We start from the raw sequence: 15,210 nt of genomic DNA, 5'->3' as shown, positions 1-15,210 counted from the left end.
CTTTTGTTGGCAGGGTGATGTCTTTGCTTTTTAGGATGCTATCTAGATTAGCCATAGCTTTTCTCCCCAGGAGCAAGCGTCTTTTAATTTCTTTGCTACAGTCCCCATCTGCAGTAATCTTGGAGCCCAGGAAAATAAAATCTGTCACTACCTCCATTTCTTCCCCATCTATTTGCCAGGAATTGAGAGGGCCGGATGCCATGATCTTCGTTTTCTTGATGTTGAGTTTTAAGCCAACTTTTGCACTTTCTTCCTTCACCCGCATCAACAGGCTCTTTAGTTCCTCTTCACTTTCTGCCATTAGAGTGGTATCATCTGCATATCTGAGATTGTTGATATTTCTCCCTGCAATCTTGATCCCAATTTGTGACTCCTCTAACCCTGCCTTTTGCATGATGTGCTCCGCATACAAGTTAAATAGGCAAGGTGACAGTATACAGCCTTGTCGAACTCCTCTCAATTTTGAACCAATCAGTGATTCCATGCCCAGTTCTCACTGTTGCTTCTTGACCTGCATATAGGTTTCTCAAGATACAAATAAGATGCTCTGGTATTCCCATCTCCTTAAGAACTTGCCACAATTTGTTGTGCTCCACACAATCAAAGGCTTTAGCATAGTCAATGAAGCAGAAGTAGATGTTCTTCTGGAACTCCCTAGCTTTCTCCATGATCCAGCGTATGTTGGCAATTTGATCTCTAGTTCCTCTGCCTCTTCGAAGTCCTGCCTGTACTTCTGGAAGTTCTCAGTCCACATATTGCTGGAGCCTAGCTTGTAGGATTTTGAGCATAACTTTGCTAGCATTAGAATGCAATGGTGAGGTAGTTTAAACATTCTTTGGCATTGCCCTTCTTTGGGATTGGCATGTAAACTGACCTTTTCCAATCCCGTGGCCATTGTGGAGTTTTCCAAATTTGCTGGCATATTGAGTGTAGTACCTCTCCAAGGCTTGGCAGGCGTTTTCAGCACCAGGGGAGGCATGGAGGTCGCTTCAGGTCTCCCTACTTCCCCCAAAATGCCCACTGAGCCTTGGAGAGGCTGCAGCCAGCCCTTTTGGGGCAGGGCAGAGGGCTGGCAGGAACCCTGTTCCCCTCCACCCAGCAGCCCTCCCGGCAGCCCTCCCACTCCCCCAAAAAGGCCTGCCACGGCCTTTCCAAGGCTTGATGGGTATTTTCAGGCCAAAGAACTCTTCCCCCCCAGCCCCACCAACCTCCTCTCCTGGCAGCAGTTAGGGGCAGACTGGCACTGATTGCACCAGACTGCCCCTCACCGGGTTCGTCGGGGGCCGGGCCAGCCTCTGTTTCCGGTCCACGGGCCAATCAGGTCATGCACAGCTTGCTGTACACATCCTAATTGGCCTGTGGATCAGAAATAATGGCTTGACCCGCTCCACCCAGGAGGCCACTGCCTAAATATTATAAGAGCAACTAAGTGTTAAAGATGCATATATATAAATAGATATAGATACACACACACATACAGTTTATATGTGCATTTGGAATGGAAAATTGTAATGGCCTTTGGCCACATGCAATAAACTTTTGACCGACTGGCAGTGCATTTCAACAATACCTCGATAGCAATTACTTAATACCAATGTCAGGGAAATGTGATTCCTAAATTATGAACTCAAATCCTCTGCTCACCAAAAGAGACATAAGACTAGATTTACCTTTCCAGCAGTTGGTTCCAATCATTCTTCAACTATTAAGATATTTATAGTGAAAAATACCACAATGTCCCTGTTATTATGAAAAGCTACTTTAAGCCCGTCTGATTACATATCTAGGAATGTAAATCCTACTTGATATCAAACATTTGAATACAGATCTTTTATAATATTAAGACTGTCCATAAAATGTAATTTCAGCTACATTTTTGTCATCAGTTTTTTTAAGTGCTGCGTTTACCACAGTCTGATGCTTTAATACTTCCTCTTAACCACAGGTTTATCCATAGGCTCCTGGAAACAATGGATTTCAAGGTATGTAGTTTTTTTTGTCATGTGAGCATAATAATTTTGAATGAATAGTCCAAGGCAAAGCAGTAAGATTTATTTTCAATACATGCTTGAGACAGAATAGAATTATGCATAAATACAAACCTGCTCAGTTGATAGGGTTTCCTGTTTACTATTTTAACAAATAAATTATAACCTAGGCTCTTGAACTCCTGAGGTTAACTACTACATTTAATAATTCCCAGGCTATTCTGTTCCTTGGGGAAATGGCTGACTGATTTATAAACCATAAGAGTTGCTTCCAAGTTAAAAAAAAAACTATAAAAGATAAACGCATTAGTCATCAACCAAACACACTTAATAATCCATTAAATCAGCATGTGGAAAATGAGTCTCACAATTTAACAACACAAGCATGAGTAATATATCCCAGGAACATTTGATGAAATTTAGGAATACATACCATGCAAGTCATTGTTATTGGAAAGTTAACACAAAGGCATTTTCTGAATCAAGAATTGAGTGCCCCATGCTCTTTTCTATGGATACAAATTGAACCCTTTCAGCACAGTAGTAATATGCCTAAAATTGGTTTGAAACGTGGAAAGAAGAAATTTTGATTTAATTTTCCATTGAAGCATTGCATACACATGGGGGCACAGCACAGCTTCTTTTGAAGGAGTGACCAGGATCAGAAAGGCTGTGAAGACAAAGGGGTGCTGAATCTTTTCCCATCTCAATTTCTCCTCTTTAGATGACACACCATTCACACTTCCCACTGGAGAACCCCACAAGTATGCAAATATGTATTGAGTCTAGATGCATGCTAAATGAAATGTGTTCTATGTGAGCATTGCTCCATCATACCTGGGAAAATATGAATTCAAGGACCATAACCCATCCATTATCATGCTTTGAGAATTTTTGTTAATCAGTTGTGCCAGACGGCTGATGAGAGTTCATACCAAATGTACCCATAGTCATCTAGAAACCAACTAGCCAGATATAATTCATCAGAAAGTTAATGCTCCTCTAGACTGCATTTATCTGATGACATGTGCGTTTTGATGTTTATTAATATGATATGGTGTGGAAAGCATAGTGTCTGGCTGCTGACATCTCTGCTAGCCCCCCACCCTTCAGCAACTATGGAATATGACAATATGCAAGGTACTGCAAGGTACTGCAAGGTAGACCAGCCTGGATGACTACTGCAAGGTAGACCAGCCTGGAGTTGCCCCATATGCATGTCCTACTAGCCTCAGCCCTATGAAGAAATGCATTTTTTCCTATGGAGGTTTGAATGGAGTGGTTTAACGGGTTTTTCCCTCTGGACAGAAAACAGAGACTTGAGAAGTCAAGTCAATAGCTTTCCAGGCTTACTTCAGCTACCTCTTAAGAAATGCTAGTAAGTCCAGATAAGAATGATGAGATGGTCACCCCATTCCTTCTCCAAGCAGGAAACAGACATGTTGAGGAATGAAATGCTAGACGGTGTTCAGGAAAGATTCCTAAAGACCTCCAGGTTGCAGTCCATCACAGGACACTGAACTTTCAGCTGACATCTGTGGTAGGTATTAATTGACCATAAACTCACTTGGAGAGCTGAAGAAAACTTCAAACTGAAGAAAACTTCAAGGCAATGAAAACTCTGTAGAAGAAGAAAAGTTAGTTTTATACCCCTCTTTTCTACCAAAAGGAGTCTCAAAGCAGCTTACAAATGCCTTCCCATCCTCTCTCCAGCACAAGCACCCTGTGAGGAAGGTGAGACTGAGAGACCAATGATAGTACTGCTCTGTCTGAACAGCACTATCAGGGCTGTGACAAGTCAAGGTCACCCAGCGGTCTGCATGTGGAGGAGCAGAGAATCACACCTTGTAGAGATCTGTAATTTCCTAAGCTAAGGGGCCTGGGCTGTTTTCTAAAATTTGGTATGTATAGAGAGAAGAAGAGATGAATTGTGTTTTACCTTATTCTTTTGGATTCCTTGCTGTGCTGAAAATATGTTTATGAACATTTTGTTTTTAAGAAATACTTTATAACTTTGCATGCTAGCAGTGGTTCTCTGTATCACTTTGGATGCTGGCAGTGGTTCTCTGTGTCATCTTTCTGGAGATGTCCCGGAGGACTGGAAGAGAGCAAACGTTATTCCGATCTTCAAAAAAGGGAGGAAGGATGACCCGGGAAACTACAGGCCAGTGAGTCTGACCTCTGTTGTGGGGAAGATAATGGAGCAGATATTAAAGGGAGCGATCTGCAAACATCTGGAGGACAATTTGGTGATTCAAGGAAGTCAGCATGGATTTGTCTCCAACAGGTCCTGTCAGACCAACCTGGTTTCCTTTTTTGACCAAGTAACAGGTTTGCTGGATTGTGGAAATACGGTTGATGTTGTTTACTTGGATATTAGTAAAGCTTTTGATAAGGTTTCCCATGATGTTCTGATGGATAAGCTGAAGGACTGCAATCTGGATTTTCAGATAGTTAGGTGGATAGGAAGTTGGTTAGAGAACCACACTCAAAGAGTTGTTGTCAATGGTGTTTCATCAGACTGGAGGGAGGTGAGTAGCGGGGTACCTCAGGGCTCGGTGCACGGTCCGGTACTTTTTAACATATTTATTAATGATCTAGATGAGGGGGTGGAAGGACTACTCATCAAGTTTGCAGATGACACCAAATTGGGAGGACTGGCAAATACTCCGGAAGATAGAGACAGAGTTCAACGAGATCTGAACACAATGGAAAAATGGCCAAATGAGAACAAGATGCAATTTAATAAAGATAAGTGTAAAGTTCTGCATCTGGGTCAGAAAAATGAAAAGCATGCCTACCGGATGGGGGATACGCTTCTAGGTAACACTGTGTGTGAACGAGACCTTGGGGTACTTGTGGATTGTAAACTAAACATGAGCAGGCAGTGTGATGCAGCGGTAAAAAAGGCAAATGCCATTTTGGGCTGTATCAACAGGGGCATCACATCAAAATCACAAGATGTCATAGTCCCATTGTATACGGCACTGGTCAGACCACACCTGGAGTACTGTGTGCAGTTCTGGAGGCCTCACTTCAAGAAGGACGTAGATAAAATTGAAAGGGTACAGAGGAGAGTGACGAGGATGATCTGGGGCCAAGGGATCAAGCCCTATGAAGATAGGTTGAGGGACTTGGGAATGTTCAGCCTGGAGAAAAGGAGGATGAGAGGGGAAATGATAGCCCTCTTTAAGTATTTGAAAGTATGTCATTTGGAGGAGGGCAGGATGCTGTTCCCATTGGCTGAAGAGGAAAGGACACGCAGTAATGGGTTTAAACTACAAGTACAACGATATAGGCTAGATATCAGGAAAAATCTTTTCACAATCAGAGTAGTTCAGCAGTGGAATAGGCTGCCTAAGGAGGTGGTGAGCTCCCCCTCACTGGCAGTCTTCAAGCAAAGGTTGGGTACACACTTTTCTTGGATGCTTTAGGATGCTTAGGGCTGATCCTGCGTTGAGCAGGGGGTTGGACTAGATGGCCTGTATGGCCCCTTCCAACTCTATGATTCTAAACTTCTACTTTCATTAAATACTCTTTTAAAAGGGGCACCAGGAGGGAAAAGGATGTCAGTTTCAGCCAGATCTGGCCCAGACTATCTCCTAATCCAGGAAAAGGGGGTAAACCCAGATCTGACCCTGGAAATTGATTGCATTCTCCCTAAAGGAGCAGGTTCTCAGCTGGGAGATGCTCATGAACCCAAGCCTCCTGTTGGATAAACCGGTGGCAATAGTTCCTTCTGCAGAGATCTCAGCTGGGCCAAAAAGTGTTTGATACTATGGTGTACGTTCTGGTAACCCTAGATTACTGAAATACACTCTCTGTAGGACTGCCCTTGAAGACTGTCTGCAAGCATTCTGTGGCCAGAATGTTGACTGTAGATACCATATCACTAAAGCCTTGTTCCATCTATACTGGGTTCCCATTTGTTTCTGAGCTCAATCAAAGCTGCTGGCATATACCTTTAAACCTCTGTATGGCCTGGAACTGACATACCTTAAGGATTGTCTTCTTCCATATATACCTACCCACTCACTCCTCTTTGGACGCCATGCTTTGGTTGCCCCTGCCATCTGAGGCTAGATGGATGGTGACTCAAGAAAGGACTTTCTCTGTTGTGGCACTAAAGCTTTGGAACTCCCTCCCCTGGGAGATCTGTCTGTCTCCCTCTATCAGTCTTCCCCTAGTAGGTGAAGACTTTGTTGTTGCATTTGGCATACCCTCCCACCTAGGATTTTGGGTTCCCATCTCTGGTTCCAGAGTGAAGGTTTGTGGGTTTAAAAATATATATTTTATTATATTAATGTTTTTAATTGTTCTTGATTTATGTGCTTCGGAGACTGATTAAGTGGAAAGTTGGCATAAAAAGTTTTAGATCAACCAAACAATAAACACTTTATAATTTGGATGACATTAAACTTGATATAATTTAATCATCATAAACACAATGAGTTCCTTCTCCAGAAAGACTGTGTTTGACTGACATAATGGCTTTCTGCTTATTTCTTCATCTCAAAAGGGAAGGCAGTACGCTACCTCCCCAGAGATGACTGCCGGAATGTCTTATGACCAAATGATATGCAAATGATGATCACTATCTCTGAAATACCATCTGAGAATATATTTTATTCCTTAGCTTGAACTTGCTGTTAAAAATTCAGTTCTATGGTTCTTCTTTGAGCCAAGTAATATGACAGCTATTCCATCATTTTTTGTGTTTGTGCATGATGTAATGATTGATTTGTTCTCAGGGAGTATTTGTTGCTTTCTTTTGAAATCAATAGGAAAAAAGAAGAAACTCAGCAGTGATGTATTTGACTATACATACACACGCGCGCGCACACACTCACACACACACACACACACACACTCGCTAACAGTGAAGACCTGCTGCTAAACCAAGTCATTCCTGGTGTAGTACACAGATATACATTCTTATTGTATGAGCATGCAAGAGGGCTGGGATAGCATAATGGTTAGAATGTTGAACCAGGACCTAAGATAACCAGATTAGGATACCTACTGTGACTTAAACACCTGTTGGGTGACCATAGACACATCACAATCCTTGCTCTAGCACAAACAAGTCAGTAGGTAAGATGTCTTAGCAACATCTCTACCACTCCACCATAATGCTGGAACATTAATGCAATAGTCACTGTCAGAGTATCTCCAGACAGTAGATGTCCTTCAAGAAGGTCACTGGTCATAAAAAGTAGGCCTTACATATGATGTTATGCATGTTGCAATGATTGTGCATGGAGAGAAGCAGGCATGAGCATGTTGACCCTACATTTACCTGTTTGTTACTGCTGCCTTGTGAACATGGAGTTTCTGAGGCATAGCAAGAATATGCATGTAGGTTCTCTCCACATGACTGAAAACATAAGAAAGACAGTGTTATGGGTCAACTGTGAGTGTACAGTTACTACACACAAAGATTCAAGCCCTCTGTATTCAACTTTGCATGTTATCAATGCACAGAGTAGGAGAGGAAACAACCAGTTGGCCTACTCTTCCATCTATGCACAATTGCCAGGACATGGCATGAGCATAGAGTTTAGGAGTGTTAAGAAGTATAAATACATAACAGGCCTCCCTGTGATTAGGTGTGCTGTATTTTTTAATGTCCTCGATCAAAACAAGGGAGCCTAGTTGCATAGACTAGTGGTCACCAACCTTTCTCAGGTCAGGGACCGGCACCAGGGTGAGGGGAGAGCCGACAGTCCGGGTGCTGCAAAAATGCGCATGTGAAGTTGCCGCGCATGCGCGTTTTTGCCACCAGGTGGCACAGACATGCATGCATGCAGTTGCTGCACATGCATGTTTTTGCCACCAGGGGGGCACTAACGTGCATGTGCGGCAACTGCGCGCATGCGTGTTTGCGTCACCGATGTACCAGTGGCTGCGCCTGCCTCTTCCCTTCCTTTTCACTGCAGGTGGGGGGAGGCAGGTGCGGCTGCCGGCAGCCCAGTACCGTGGCCTTTGCGGCCTGGCACTGGGCCGCTGACCAGGGGTTGATGACCCCTAGCATAGACCTTGTGTGCACGGAATCTGTGTCCACAAGCTAATGATCACATGCAGACAGGGCTGACATGGGAATGCCCACTCCCCCTCTATGAATATTTATTTCAATATCTACAAAATCAGTTATAGAGGCCTACTATGCTCAGGAGTTGGCAATCGTGTATGTTGGGGTGCAGAGTAAACCTGCTAATAGCTATAGAACTTCCTAATGATTCAGATGAAAGCTGTTCATATTTCTGTGTTTGAATGATCGTTCATCTAATACCAATAACAATTAATCTCAATGCGAATTAACAGAACTATTATCCCTGGATATCTCCTTCAGGCTAGTACATAGAATCCCCCTTGGCACTTCTGAAAGTGCTGATTTGAAGAAATTATTTTGATAACAGCAGGCAAAGCAGAGAACAGGCTTTTTGCTTTATGTGTCTCAGTAGATTTTCAGGAAGTGGGTAAGCGAGGTGGGGGGAATCACTGCTTAAAAAAGGACAGGTAAGAAAGAGGACCAAACATACATACTTTGGCCCTTCTACAGCTATAGTGAAAAGCCAAGACCTGAACCAGTATGAATTACACCAGAGAGCCAAGATATTCAAACTTTCTATTAAACTTGAAAGCAATGGCAAGATATCCAGTTTCAATTAGAGAAGAAATGTTGAGACATGTAGACTGCTTAATCCATTCTTTTCATATCATTTTCCTGACCTAAGTTACACCCAAAACTGTCCCTACAAAGAAAAAAATTACAAGCAGCTCCAGGGTCTGTGGCTAAAGGGGCATGTTGGGGCATTACCCAACTAGAAGTATGGCACAGCCCTGATTGGTTGTCTGTCCAATTAATGGCCAATCAAATAGTTAGCTTTCGAGAGTTTGTCCTGAGCCAGTTATCTCTTTCAGATTCAACTGATTTTTTTCTTCTTCTTTGTCTCTTTCTTTGTTTGTGACTTCTACTGTTAATGTTAGCAGTGACAAGTGAGGACAATTAAAAGAAAATCTAGATGAGACTTTTCAGTCACCTTTTTTATAGAGGAAAATTGTCTATAAATAAGTTAGGGCCATTGGAAGAAAGGACAGAAGAGAAAAAGAGTGAAGTACCCAGTCCACTAGCTTTCTATTTGTAATAACTCATTTCAGGCCATGTGGACACTGCCCCAAGGTGGTTAACTCAAGAGGGGCAGTATAAAAGTCTGCATATACAAATTCCCCCCCCCCCACACACACACATAAGTGGAACATCTTCTGTCAAGCCCCTTGCTCACATTTGAGAACACTTTTCTATTTCACTTGGCCTACCCTCAGTGAACTGTACTTGGACCTCCTTCCTGGTTCTTTTTGTATATTATACGTTTTTATTATATTGTCAAATGTATTCTCACACACATGCATTTTACATGCTATTTTAATGTTTTAATGTTTTAATGCCTTGAAGTTTATCGACTTGGGGACCCTATTTGGGTGGAAAGGCAGCATATAAATTATTTGCTTTCATTTGTTTATTTACTTTATTTAACTTTTCACTACAGAAAAGAAGTGTAGCAACCTATGATAAAGTTTTTGAGGAAAGTATACAGCATTTTACTTCCTAAAATAATGCTGCAGTACTACATCCATCTCATGCCCTGCCATCCTGGGATTTTCTTTCTCCCTCAGCTCAGATTTTTCAAAATGACACATTTCCTCTTCTAAATTATTGTCACTTCCAACTGTTTAAAGGCATCTCCGTTATCTGCCACATCCCTGGATGAACCACCATTAATGTTTGTGGTTTTATATCTGTGAAGTAGAAAAATGGTTTTGCCCAATAATATTGCAATCTCTGCTTTGAATGGAATGTCCGCCAGTCACTGGCTGAAGCACTTGGCACTTATAATCCAATTACATTTAAATCAATACATTAAAGCACTATGTGTATCTTAGACATATTTAGATTTTTACTCTTTCAGTTTAAACTAATGCCCTCACCATGAAGTGTCTGGTTGTAGGCCTTTTCACTTCCAAGGACAACCACCACTTGCAGTGGGAAATTTAGATTGGGAAAATGGCATTGAGAAGGAGTAAAGAACCCTCTCCTCCAGGATTGCTGCTCCAAGCCAAAACTGGGTGTATTTAAGTTTTAAAAAGATCAAGATGTCCAAGCGTTAGGTTGCTTAATGTACTCTGACGACTAATTTGTCACTTGTTATGGAGCTAGAGGAACTTTTTTCTGTCCTTTGGGGAAGTGGTTTTAGTGATGGAAAGAGTATTGCTTCAAGGGTTGCCAACACCTGAAATACATTTTTAAAATCTATCTTGTACTACCTGTACAAAGTTTAAGACCAAAACAGGTCAAAATTCACAGGATTGAAGGCTCAGGGGCAGAGCTTAGCAACTCTGTTCATCTAAGGCAGCCTTTCTCAACTTATTTACCATTGAGAAACCCCTGAAACATTCTTCAGGCTTTGAGAAACCCCAAATGTGGCATGATTTGCAGGATATGGTTGGGAAGCATAACTATGTACACACCCACCTGAAGCCCCTCATCTTCCCACTCCTTCCAGGCCCATCACTGACTATTTTGGGAGGGGGGGGGAGTCAACATGAAAATATTTGATCATATATTAACAAATTTTAAGAATATATGAAAAATTAGCTAACTTCCACCCATTTCGGAAACCCTTCCAGAGGCCTCACAAAAACCAGGGTTTTTTGAAACCCTGGTTGAGAATGTCTGGTCTAAGGCATGACATTTATCTGCTTTCAAGTCAACTGCCCTGATGCATTCATTAAATTTACCACTTACCTGGTAATGATGGAGGACCTCCTCATGATGTTCCCTATCTCCCATATTTGCTCAATGGTGCAGCAGCTTCTGGCAGAAGACATATGGGGGAAAACAGCACATGGGCTCCCTATTTCAGAACAAGAAAAGACACTATGATACCCTAGGAAGTTCAAAACTGCTGTACTAAAACCGTAGACATTTTTGAGATTCGAGCCAACATAGAGATAGGAGGCAAAACCATAAAATTGCTGTAATCCTTCCTCCACTGTTGGGGACAGAGGGTGGCATCAGGGGAAAATGTTTCCCAGGGCAGATCCCTCAGCTGTGGGGTCCCGCTGGGAGCTATACTCTTCCCAATGTTATTCAACATTTACACATGCCCCCTCACTCAGCTGATCTGAAGTTTCATGCTGGACTGTCACCAGCATGATGATGACACCAGCTATTTATGTTAAAGGATGTCCTCCAGTCACCACTGCCAGACCATCTGGCCAGATACCTAGAGGCCATGGTGAATTGGCTTAAGTGCTGTTAGCTGAAGTAGAATCCAGCCAAGATGGAGGTCCTCCGGTTGGGTCAGCACGCCAGTGATAGATGATACATCTCCAGCCCTGGACAGAGCCCAACTAACACTGGTGCCTCCTGTCAGAAGTCTGGCCATGATTTTGGGCTTCCCTCTCAATGGAAGCCCAAATCACATATATGGTGTGTCTGGAATTTTTTCATCTGTACCAGGCATATCAGCTTGCACCCTATCTCTTGGCATCTGACCTAGCCAGGATGATCCATGTGATAGTCACTTCTAGACTAGACTTCTGCAATATTGCTCTATGCAGGACTTTCTTTGAGACTGCTCTAGAAACTCCAGCTGGTCCAAATTTCAGCAGCACAAGTCCTTATGGGGACCCAATGGAGGGCACACAGGACACCCGTGCTTGTCCAGCTGAATTGGCTCCAGATTGGAGACTGGATGAGGTTAAAGGTTTTGGTATTAATCTTTAAAGGTCTAAGAAATCTGGGACTGGCATATCTACAGGTCCACCTTAATCCCCATGTCCTCCTAAAAGTGTTACGATCACTAGATCAGTATTTGCTCTGGATCCCTGACCCCCCCCCCCAAAAAAAAATTTCAACCCTGGTCCCAGCCTGGTGGAAAAGTCTGCCAAACAAAATCAGGATCCTGTGGGACCTTAACCAGTTCCACAGGGCCTATAAAACAGATCTACCACCAGACTTATGGTCGGAGCCATATAGGACCAACAGGAAATGCTGGCCTCACCACTGGAAACTGAAATAAGATCTGCTCCAAAACTTTGAATCCCTGTCTTTTTTAGATTGGAAGTAAATTATATAATGTGATTTTAACCAGTTCTTTTAATAGCGTTGTTACTTGCCCTGAGCTGCAGAGGAGTGGTGGGTTAGGAAAATAAAGATTTATTTATTTACTATCCGAAAAGGAATTCAGGAACGCAATGGGCACTAGCGGGCAGCAGCAGGTAGAGCGGGTTAAGTGGGGGGACGTGCTGGAGGTGATGTCAGTGGTGAGGAGGTTGTTGGCGGCCAGGCCGCCAGGAAGGTGGGCGAGTGGCAGCGGGCGCGCGGAGGGTTGATGGCCAGCAGAGAGGGCAGTCGTGGGGGTTGTGGCACATCCTCACCATGCAGTGAGTGGCCAGGGAGCATGGTGCTGGTGGCAAGGGCCGTCGGGAGGGCCTGGTCCGCCGGTGGGCAGGCAGCGGGTGGCATGGCTCCGCAGGCGGGAAGGGCTCTGTCGAGGTGGAGGCTCCGTGGCATGCCAGTGCCTGGCCGTGGGGTACCACCTACAAGAAGGTGTGTGTGGAGCAGGTCCGGATTGAGCCGCAGGGGAGGTGGGTGTTCTAGGAGCCTGGGGACCGCCAGCTGAGGGCTGATATCTCTAACATCCATATATGATATCAGATGAACATAGATCAACTTATCATACCTCAGAACACAAATAACAATTGTGTCAAACAAAAAAAGCTAGAACTAATAGGGGGTGAAAAGCAGACAACCCAAGTAGATCTCTAGATCCATACAGGTAGAGCAGTATGCATGTCAAGTCAGGCATGTAACAAATACATGTGCAGGTCTTCTGCTTCCCTTAACCAATGTTTCTGCCCAGTCATCTTTACTTCCTTTCTAGTGGGAAGAATGGCACCAAAGAGGCCTTTGTCAGGAAAAACCAAACTTTCACAGGCACTTCGCAGGGTTAGTTCTGTGAATTTTCAGAAGACTTGCAGTAACTCTAGCTGATGCTCCCATGCTGGATGGGTCAGCCAAGTGCTGAAGTGGCATGCCAGTTGTTTGTTTGTTTGATTGTTTGTTTGCTTATTAGGTTTATCCCTCGCCTCTCCCTGGAGGCCCGAGGTGAGTTACAAACATATAAAACCCCCACAAAACGCATACAATAAAACATATAAAACACATCATATACAATTCCCCACATAGAAAAACAAGATGCGGCAAAAACACAGCTCATATTTACACTACCTCTTAGTAACCCACTATAGAGGGTGTCGGAGGACAGACGATGCCAGATGGGCTGCACTACTGCCACTGTAAGGGGGGCCAGATCATCCATGCGGCCCAGCCTCATCCCACGACCTGGTGGAAGAGCTCCGTTTTGCAGGCCCTGTGGAATGCTGAAAGCTCCCGCAAGGCTCACAGCTCCTCCAGGAGCTCATTCCACCAGGTCAGGACCGAAAAGGCCCTGGCCCTGGTCGAGGCCAGGCGTGCTTCTCTGGGGCCGGGAATAACCAATAAGTTTGTACCAACAGAGAGTAAGGCCCTGCGGGGGGCATAGGGCAACAGGTGGTCCCTCAGATATGCCGGGCCCAGACCGAGTAAGGCCTTAAAGGTCAAAACCAAAACTTTGAACCGGATCCAGAAAATAACCGACAACCAGTGCAGTTGGAAGTTAGGAAACTTTAGCAATCATTCAAAGAATAGTGAGCTGGCAGGGGGCTGGCTAGTAGTAGAGTGAGAGGTCTGGATGTGAGTTGGATAAAATGGAGGAACAGGTTGACAAGCTTAATTTAAAAGTGGCTGGAAAGCAAGGCCCAAACTCAGGATTGCTCTCAGGCCTATCCACTCATCAGGCACAGCCACAAATCACCCCAAATCTGGGTCCAGACCATGTGTGCCACTGTTGATGCCATCACCCAGAGTACCCAGTACCCAAAGCTGAGGAAGGAAATATTTACACCAGTATATGAATGACACGTCCACCTCCTGCAAGAAGTGCTCTGGATCTTATTCCTAAAGTATACTACAAGGATACCTATAAGCATGAAATAAATTATTTGTGCCTCACTGCAATGAGCCTGTGTCTTAACAATGAAAGGTGGAGGGGGTGTTTTTAGAGACAACAAAGTGAATGTTTAATGGTTTACACACTTCCAGGAGTTTATTGACAGTTCCAATAAATTAAAGCACAATTTTAAATATAATAACAATTTTCTGATTCAGTTTCCTCTGATCGCTAGAGAGCATATCTTTGTTTAAAGTGTTCTCCCCCCAGTTTGAATACATTTCTAGTGGTATTATCTTGACCTTAATGCATTTGATTGCTCCTCAGCAGCAGAATGTGGAGGAGAAACTCTCATCATCAGACCAAAGCAATTCAACTGTCAAAGAGTGCTGCACATTTTCCCCCTCATTTTGGAAGAAAATTCATGAGAGCCTTGAAGATGTCCACAGCCAATTCCCACTGTCATCTTTCCACCTGTCAGCCAATGATCTGCCACTGGCACTAGCACACTGATTGGAAGCGCTGTTACAGGGGTGCAAGTCCAGGAAGCAGACACATTTTCACATGTGGACTTGAAGAGACAATCTACCACCCCATCTTGAAAGGCATTTGCGTTCAGACTGAGTGTGGCTTCTCACTAGACTGCAGCAGCATAGAAATAATGGTTCATTTTCACCTCTCAGTGTATCCTCTTTTTTTAATCCACAAGGAAGGATAAAAGTCAAAGGCACCATCAAGCCTGTCAATCCAATGCTCCCAGGGCCTTTCCCTGTATGCTGCTCTCATCAATCAGCTTTTCTCTGCCATCTGAAGCTGCTAAAAAGAATCACTGCAACGTGAGGTGCCATGGGAATAATATAAAAGCATTTTGTATTTACATTGGAGATCTCTGCTTCTCATTTTTGTCAGTGCCTTCCAAACCAGGAACTTAAGCCAGGAAAGTGGAAAGAGAGGTTAAGAAGGGCCAGTGTTTTAGCATAAGTAGTTCTATTTGACCTTCTTTGAAAGACCAACTCAAATGCAGTATCAATTTAAGCAGAAGTGTTCCGTGTGACAGCTAACAGTGTAGAATGCTTAAAAGGCTTGTCCTCCATCACCTTTGCTTGCTGCAATATATTTATTAGGCAGAGAGAAGCCGAACAATAGAGTGGCAGCAGCTTGTCAAA

At 43.6% G+C, this 15,210-nt stretch overlaps 1 long non-coding RNA gene across 1 annotated transcript in view; it reads left to right on the top strand.

Annotated features, from left to right (window-relative positions):
• Positions 1–15,210, top strand: part of LOC143832030 (uncharacterized) — a 76,395-nt gene that overhangs the window by 50,348 nt on the left and 10,837 nt on the right. The window contains exons 2-3 of the long non-coding RNA XR_013229066.1: positions 1,946–1,982; positions 3,419–3,528. This is a non-coding gene — a long non-coding RNA (uncharacterized LOC143832030). The remainder of the gene's footprint in view (positions 1–1,945; positions 1,983–3,418; positions 3,529–15,210) is intronic.

The sequence above is a fragment of the Paroedura picta genome, chromosome 3 (assembly GCF_049243985.1).
Source record: "Paroedura picta isolate Pp20150507F chromosome 3, Ppicta_v3.0, whole genome shotgun sequence".
NCBI classification, from domain to species: domain Eukaryota; kingdom Metazoa; phylum Chordata; class Lepidosauria; order Squamata; family Gekkonidae; genus Paroedura; species Paroedura picta.
The sequence above is the reverse complement of the archived record's forward strand: the minus strand, read 5'-3'. Positions and strand labels throughout refer to the sequence as shown.